We start from the raw sequence: 9,578 nt of genomic DNA, 5'->3' as shown, positions 1-9,578 counted from the left end.
ATTTGTTGTTTGTGTGGGATCTTTCATAGGGAAAAATCTATAAACACAAAACATTTATGTAAGAATGAGGAATTAATGAAATGCAATGTATGAGCATAAATACATTGAATCAACTTCCAGATCAAAAAATAGTGAAGAAAAAAAATCTGAGGATTGTTCTGGCTGATGATCTCTTCCAGAAGAAAGAGGTGTTGCTGCATTACTGATCCTTCTGTTTTTCTCTGTGGCTTTAGATGCTAACTACCATTAATCTATGCAACTGGACAGGCAATGAAGGATCGGAGCAGCAGGCACAGGGCTGTGCTGCTTCTGCTCTTATCAGTGGGGTCAGTTCCAAGAGTGACCATGGAAGACTCTTGTCATGTTTATTAAGCTGTGGGGTGCCATAGGGTTTCTTTCTACCCTCCATTCAGTTTAACATCAACACCAATTATGATTTTATAAATTCGTGTCATATCTTCATTCCTCTGGTTACTTTGTTAACCCACTTAGGAAATAAGGAGACCGGGCACCAGACTCTGGGCTAAATAGGGCCACTTTCATTAACTATTTATTGCAAACCTTTAAATGATAGCTGCAAGGGGGGGGCTACTTAGTGTGGGATTCCACTGAGGCTGAGGATGCCTTCCCAGCCTCCATCTTTGGACAAGACACTTAGCCCCAGGGACCAATCCAATGTCACTTGACTGCCCCCTGGTCAACTTTCCTGTTGGAAGGATTCACCTAAGCAACCCTTTTCCTCAAGTCATTCAATTTAAACTAAGGACATCACCCTAATAGACCTTAAGGGTGGTCTCCTGCCCCACAGTCCAGGTTTTAAAACCAGAAAGGGCAAATCTAAAGACCTCCCCTTCACTATAATGGAGTCTACTGCTGCTCACCAGACTTATAACTTTCTCCCCACTCCACTACTTCCCAAGTGGCTGTCTAGTTACGGACCACACCCTGACCTAATTTCCCTTAAGCTTCAGTGTAGAATGGGTGAAAGAAAACCATGGAAAAATACTATCTGGTCCAGTGCACCAGCAAAACCTTTCACTGAACTGAGAACAGGAGCATGGGCAGAGCATTACCACTGAAAAAAGGACGGCGAGGGAGATGGAGGATGCTTTTAAGCCCTTATGCCCTTCACCTCTGGCCTGGCACACAATGCCAGGTTGGATAATATTGGTCTTCTTTCCTTCCAGGACCAGCAAGGTCATTCATCTCCTGTAGCATATATACTAGATTATACTGGGATGTATGACTGAGCAGTGAATTGGACCTTGGTCTCCAGGACCATGAGAGTCAGCATGGTGTAGGACGATGACCCTGGAGACTGGGATTCAAATCCCTGCTTAGCCATTGAAACCCACTGGCCTGGGGGCAAGTCACAGTCTCTCAGCCTCAGAGGATGGCAATGACAACCCCCCTCTGAAGAAACATGCCAAGAAAACCCTGTGATAGGATTGCTACAAGTTTGAAATGGCTTGAGAATACACGACAACAACAACTCCAGAATCATAGGCCAACACTCAGACCTCTACACCACACTGGCTCTCAGCCAGTGATTATGCAGGGAGGCAAATGCATCAATGTTAGGAGTTTACTTGTATACCTGAACTATTAAAAGCCTGATGGATCACTTTTTCTTCTATAAATGATAACTTAATATGCAGTGTTTGAAAACCACACACACACACACACAATTATAGGGAACTTTAAGATTTTTCAAACTTGTCAGAATTTGTTTCCATTCTGGAACTTTTGCCACTTTTTCACTGATGCTGGGGGCCATCTTTACACATTAGCCAAGGGAGAGTAATACTCAGGGCACCTCATTCAAGGTAACACTTTGATCAAAGTATTCCCTTATCCACCAATGTCTTCTGTAAAGAAAAGTAGAACAACCATTAACTACACAGTAGCCTCATGAATAACCAAAGGAAGACTATGGCCACACTGCAGAAATAATGCAGTTTGAGACCATTTAAACTGTCCTGACACAGTGCTAGGAAATCCTGAAAATTGTAGTTTATTGGGGCACCAGAGCTCTCTGACAGAGAAGGCTAGATGTCTCACAAAATTACAGTTCCCAGAAATCCCTAGCATTGAGCCAGCACAGCTAAAGCAGTCTCAAACTGAATTATTTCTGCAGTGTATTTTGGACCTATGGCTACATCCACACTGCAGAAAAAAATCTAGAATGAAACCACCTTAACTGCCATGGTTGAATACTATGGATGTCTGGGATTTGTAGTTTGTAGCACCAGAACACTTTGACAGAGAATGCTAAATGTCTCACAAAACTACAATTCCCAGAGCCATGGCAGTTGAGGTGGTGACAATCTGGATTATTTCTGCAGTGCAGATGCAGCCTGTAATGCATTTTGATATTACTAAAATAGAAAGATTATTCATTTTTAGTGGATTTTCAGTTCTTTTTAAGCCCCTGAGAAATAACTGCCTAGCCCACAGTTGCCAACCCAGACAGAAAGGTATGACAGGCCAGCTGTGGCAATAAGAATATGTTGCAGACTTGGATGACATGGGACCTTGGCTTGGCATCCTTCAGACTCTTCAAAAAGGAGGTTGATCTGAGCTGACCAGTAATTCTTAACAGTGCTCAAAATGCAACCCTATATATTTTTCTGTGTAACTAAAACTATTCCTCTCCAATAAATGCAACCATCACGTCTGACATAATTTGAAACAAAACCATCCCACTTACTTCTCCCTCTGCTTTCACTTACTTGCTATATCCACGAATAATATTAATTTTAAAATATACAGAATTTATCCACCTGATGAGTTATACTAGTTAGAATCCAAATGGTCTGATTTTTAATCTGGTAGCATTTACTGAATCTAGAGGATGTTCACTGCCATTTCGCACAGATTCAGTAACCTAGAAAACACATGTTTTCTGACAAGGAATTATCTATCAGGGTCTTCCATTTTTGCAAACATATCTGTGGTGCAGTGTATCCAGATTTTGGTCCAAACTTTGAAGGAGCTATCCAAATTGCTGGACACTATACGCAGCTATGCTTGACTCAGCACTGTCTGTCTCCTTTAATGTTCATACTCCAGATCCTTCTGTCCATATGCATGAATCCAACATCATAGATTTACCCCTTTGGCCTTCTCTCTAATAAGTGTAGTCCCTCCTTCATTCCAGCTACAACCTGTCCTCTTGACCACCAAAGTTCTTGATTTATGTCTGAACATTTTAACATTTTTTTTTCTGTTGGAAGAAATGAAGGCAATTTTATTGTTGAAATATATTTATTACATTTCAAAAAAAAATACAAAATAAAAAAAATAAGTAACATAAAATCACATCCTATAATTTCAAAACAAGTCATTTCCATGTACATATTAACACATTTACCTCCCACAATTGAACCCATTTTATAATGACTCTGTTCCCTTAAAGTTAATGATTTCAGATTACAATGATTCTCTGAAAGTTAATTTTTGTGTGTTCAACCTTTTTATTTGACCAATTATACTTTAAATTCAGTTTTAAAATATATACTCATATATCAATGTAGTTATGACCATTTCAACTTACAATTGTTTATTACTGGAATCCAAGCCTGTTCTATTTTCTTAATCATATTTTTATCAATCTTCCAGTCAACATATCTAAACTTAGCATATCTAGTACTTTCCATAACCACTCATCTACTGATGGAGTCCTTCTCTCATTCTCTTGCTACCACCATTCTTGAAGTTGAGGTTATATACGGTAACACTCTTTCATATGATCTCTCTAAGTTTTTTGATGTTTTATTTATTATATTGCTCATATAAAGGAGATATATTTCTGGTAGTTAGTTTCAAATATTTCACAGATAATTGTGTCCAGTAGAGTCTTACACCAGGGCAAGTCCACCATACGTGGTACTATGATCCAGTAGCCTGATTACATCTCCAACATTTATTTCCATTTGTTTTGTATATCTTAGCTAATTTTACTGGAGTCAAGTACCAACGCTAGGCCATCTTAAAGTAATTTTCTTTAAAGTTTTGACACCTTAACACCTTGTAAACCTTTTTTCATTGCATATCCCCGGCTTTCTAAATTTATTTTTCTACCAATATCCAAGGACCATCTTATCATTGCATCTTTTATTATGTTTTGTTCTAATTCTCTTTTTAACAACACTTTGTAAAATTTCAGTGTTAATTTTCCTTCTTTATTTCTTATCACTTTGTCTAATTCATTTTCTCCTTCTTCAGTGTCTTCTCTGTGGTTTTTTAAAGTTATTTTTTAGTTATATTGTTCTATAAATACTATTATTTTTTTCTCTCTGTTTTGTAGCCTGATTTTTCTTGCAGTAGACTTTCTTCTGTTTTTGTAATGGTCTACAAAAAGACATGAAAAGAGATTAAACAAGAGCTTTAAAAATGGTCCAAAATGGAACTATCATTATTTGGGAGAATGGAAGTACTGTAATCAAAATAATGGGCCTGTCAAAGATTAATTTTCTTTTTCAAAATTGTTAGACATGATTGAATATTATGGAGAGAAAAAAACAATGAAAAGACAGTGGCTATGATCTTTATAGATGGAGAAAAAGCTTTTGACAGTGGTAATTGGAATTTTATGATGAAGCAATAAGAAAAATGAATTTGGGTCAAATTTATATTAATTGGATAAAAGGCATTTATACAGAACAAACTTCCCAACTACTTATAAATTGATAAAAAAAACAAGACAAATCAACATCCAAAAGGGAACACAACAAGGTTGCCCCTTGTCACCTTTGCTATTTATTATGGTTATGGTAAATCACATCTAATGCAGTTCTTATATTCTCTCTCATTTGTTTCGATGGCAGAAAATCCATCTCGTCTTCATGTATTACTTTCTTCAGTATCTTTTTCAATCTTTCAGCAATAATTGAAAGAAAGATTTTATAAGTGACATTAAGTAATGAAATAGGTATATAATTTTCTACTTTTTCTTATCTTTCCCTTCTTTTCTTCTTCTTCTTCTTTTTTGTTCTGGATCTTGAGTCTTCCTCATTACTTCCTCAGCTTCAGTTCCTGATTGTAGTTTTTTTGTAGAATTCTTTTGCCTTCTGTATCGTATTTACCCTGACTCTTCTTTGTTGAATGTCACACATTCAATCCTTTCCCAAGCATAGGTTATTTTACATTTTGACAAGGCTTCCGTTAGGAATTTATAGTCTTGACATTTTTTTCAAAACAGAAATTGGAATGCCCTTATATACATTTATCTTTTGTCCTTCTATCTGTAGATCCACTTCATAACTTCTTTGCATTATTAAATCTTTAACAGGTGCAGACTGGCACAATAAAATGGCTTGGGGGCAGCATAGGGGTGTGGAGTTTAGACAACACATGCCCTGATGCTGCCTCCAAGCTGACATCATACCACCCACCTGGCCATATGGCAGGAAGTGTTGCGGTGCTCCGGCAGCAAGGCAGTTATATAGGAGTGCTGAAAATCTGCCACCACAGCGAAAAAGCTGGCTTTTTGCTGGATCAAAAAGGACTGGCTTTCTGAAGCTTCTTTTTGAGCTGGCAAATAGCCAGCTTTTCCAATGTGACATGTAGATGCTGCAGCTGTGGCCCAGCATTCAAAGAGGCAACACTAAGCTACCCCTTCAGGGCTGTCTATTTCATTCCTAAGTCTTGGTCTGGTAAAAAAAAATTACCATATCATGTAGTAGCTTACCATTCTCTCGCTATTACAGGGTAAATCCTAAAGATTTTATCAATTCCTTGTTCTATTTCTTGTTGTGTCAATCCTATATATTCTGCAAGTATTAGAACAATTATTTTGTATGGATCTTATTTGATTTCTTCTGGTATACCCCTTAATTTTAGACACTTTCCCCTATATCATATCTCTTGCCGTAAGTCCATTTTTTCATCTTTCCTTTGTGTTTCAATTGTCACTTCCAATATTTTCTGTAAATCTTGTGTTGCCTCTTTAAAACTATTTACATCTGACTGTAAGATTTCTACTTCTTTGGTAATTTTGTCAATTTTCTTACCAAAGGCTCCAAGTTGCTTTCTTACATCCTCCTTTATCTCTCTTCTTACTTTCTTTAGGTCTTGTTTACTTTCCTTTCTTATTTCCAGTGTAACATTCCTGATTTCTTCCATCAGAGATGCTTAGATCAGTTCAGGTGGTTTTGTTAGGTCTGTTGATCCTCTTCTTTAGGTACTAGTTTGAATTTGTGTTTGGGTTAGATTTCTTCTACCTGATGTCATCTTGATCAATTGTCTTTTTCCAAATCACTTCTCTCTTTCTTCCCACTTCCATCTCTTTTATGTTCTTTTTTCGTTTTAATATTCTTTCTCCCAAGTAGTTGCTAAGGTTAGTCATAAAACTTCTTGTTTTCACTTAATTATCATAGAAATCAGCTCATTTCAGTTAAAATCATTCCACTGAATTACTAAGAAAATTGACTAAGAAAAAATCCAAAGGTTTACAAGGTGTTAAGGTGTCAAGATTTGAAAGAAAATTACTTCAAGATGGCCTAGTGCTAGTAACCTCTCATGGCCACAGGAGTTTACCGTATACCGTGCAGCTGTGGACAACTCTACATAGGAACCACCAAACACAATGTTCAAACATGAATCAAGTGACACAAGAGACACTGCAGACTGGGCCAGCCAGAAAAAATCAGCAGTAGCAGAACAAGTTATAAATCATCCTGGGCATAAAATGCTATTTGAAAACACTGAAATTCTGGACCATGCCAACAACTATCGGGCCAGAATACACAGGAAAGCCATTGAAATCCAGAAACACTTGGACAACTTCAACAGAAAAGAAGAAACCCTAATGATCAAGCTAAAAAGAGGAACCGAATATATACTGATTTTTAAGCATTCCTTCTTAAATATCTTCACAAAAGTGCAAATAGGGCTGTATGTTGTCTTCTGCACTCTTCTGCACTCCTAATGCTGTTTCACTACCCTATGACTTACCCAGCATTCCTTTCAGTTTTTTTTTAAATTGTTTTTTTTTTTTTTTTTTAAACTGAGGGGAAGCCAGTTCTGGAATAGCAAGGGAGACAGGAACAGGGAGACAGGAGAAGACACTGAGTAGACACTGACACCATGTGATTGTCCAATGGCAGAACTGCCACAGAACTTATCACTTCTGAGGACTAATGGGACAGCCGTGCATTTGTGGGCTTGTTGATGGAGTTTCCCATCAATGACAAGATATGCTCTAACTTGGACAGCAGGACAGTGATGAGCTGGAGATGGTGTCATGTGGTAAGTATCTCCAAAGGCACTATTTTCAAACTTTAAAAGTGGTTTCAAATGTTTGTGTGAAACCTAAGGCTGCAATCTTATACCACACAATTGGCAGCTATGTGCTATGGAACCTAACATGGTTAACTTTTGTGCAGATATGTACAAAATTATAATATTGATCTATAATCCTATACATACATACAGGGGTATTCCAATCAAGAAAGACCAGACTGGCAGTGACCTTCTGGAGGTCCTTCTCTGTCACCGCTCCAAAAACTTGGAATGACCTGCCGGAAGAGATTCGCCAGTTATCCTCACTTGAGGCTTTTAAAAAGGCAACAAAAATCTTTCTCTTCCGGCAGGCCTTCCCTGATTGATAATGTCCAGAACCAATTGAATCCCCCTCCTTTTATTATTTTTCTTAGTTGTGGTTTGTTTTTTAATTTTGATGTATTGTTATGTACTTTTTAACCATCTTTTACTGTTTCATTTTATAGTTGGGAGGGAGGGTTGGGTCGTGGTCTTGTGGGGCTTGTTGTTTTTATTGTTGTATATTTTATGAACTTTGCTGTTACCCGCCTTGATCCTCAAAGCAGAAGAGGCGGGATATAAATAAATCTTTATTATTATTATTATTATTATTATTATTATTATTCCTCATCAAATTCAAGTAGACTTACTTCTGAGTAGACATTGCTATTTGTTTGTTCAGGACATCATTCTGAAGTTTTATCTGCTGATTCTGTCTTTTAATTCCTTGTGTGGAGGGAGGGAGGGGTGGTGGTATGTATTGTTTGTCTTGTTTCATTTCCCCCCCCCCATTTAATTCAGTGAATTCTTTTGTGCTCTATGTGGCATATAGGCAGGATGCAAGATATTGAAGAAAAAAAGAAAGAATAATTGACTGAATAGTGGGGAGTCGACATTCCCTAGCAAGGTAATGATAGAGGCCCATGTTATATATTATTGTGGCAGTATTGTTTGCCAGTAATAACCCAGACATGTTGTACTTGAATGATTTCCTTGGGTGATGTGCCACTCATGTGACTAAGGCTCATTTTCACAAGGTCTTATTTTTGGGGATGGGGGACAGGGAATGTTGAAAATGGTCCAAAGAAGCAGTACTGAGCAGTACTTCACTTAGAGGGCCAATGTGGCCCAGTGGTTTGAATGTTGGACTTGGACTTTGGAAGACTAGGGTTCAAATCCCTGCTTGGTCATGAAAATCCACTGGGTGGCCTTGTGCAAATTGCATTCTCTCAGCCACAGAAGAAGGCAATGGCAAACCCGCTCTAAACAAACCTTGCCAAGAAAACCCCAGGATAGGTTCACCTTATGGTTATCATAAGTTGAAAAAGACTTGAAAGCACAGCACATACATCTACACTTTAAAAAGACGTCCAAAGGGATATGGAGGGTGTCTTTCTGGCACAGGGTCTTCAAATCATATGGGTTGCTAGAATCTAATGTGTAGTGAACCAAATCTCTCTTTCATCAACTGTGCAGATGTAAATAAGCCCACACTTACTATATTTCTGTAGGTGGAGATCACAGTTCTCTAAATAGTCTGTGAGTAAATAGTGTGCGAGCAGTCAGTAAGAATGCATATTCACAAACTCCTTTTCAGGGACACAAGGGCTTTTACCTCAGATTAAGCATGGTAAAATGAGAGGTTGCAAAAGTTTCTTTTCTGGACTATCAGTCCCATAATCTCCAACCCACAAAAGACTAGATTTGCTGGAGGATTCTGGGAGGTCCAGACAAAAAAAGATAGTAGTCTTAAGCTTTAGTTGGAATAAAAGCCTTGACTTTATATCTGTAAATCTTAATTATGGAACTGAGTCTATATTGTATAGACAAGACAATGCCGTGTAGTCACTGTCTTCATATATGACTCAACTTTTTTTTCTCCTAACAGGAGAAGTTCACTTCAAGGGAACAGAGCAACACTCATGCACACCTGTTGATCATGCAAGAGAGCAAGCAGTTGGGATGCATATGTGCCAACTATGTGTAACACAAATTGATTTTTTTCCTTTTCTAACCATGTTCAGTGGTACTCCAACTTTTAATTTAAAAAATCAGATGTTAACTCCAACCATGCATACTGTTTCCAATCCCACATTTAACCTTATGCAATGGTATCCTGATCTTAAAAATTAATTAAAAAAAAGATTTAATTCCTCAATGCATGATTTTTCCAATCCAGATTACGGTAGCATGTTCTTATTCTAGATTATGAAAAAATGAGTGATTTTAGCCTGCCTATGATACATTTAATGTAGCATGTATGCTCACCCTAAATCAGGTCTTAAATTAGACATGAGGTTTGCACATTGCTCTTG

Source organism: Sceloporus occidentalis, unplaced genomic scaffold, assembly GCF_023333645.1.
Source record: "Sceloporus occidentalis isolate IW3139 unplaced genomic scaffold, rSceOcc1.0.p SCAF_2, whole genome shotgun sequence".
Classification (NCBI taxonomy): Eukaryota; Metazoa; Chordata; class Lepidosauria; order Squamata; family Phrynosomatidae; genus Sceloporus; species Sceloporus occidentalis.
The sequence above is the reverse complement of the archived record's forward strand: the minus strand, read 5'-3'. Positions refer to the sequence as shown.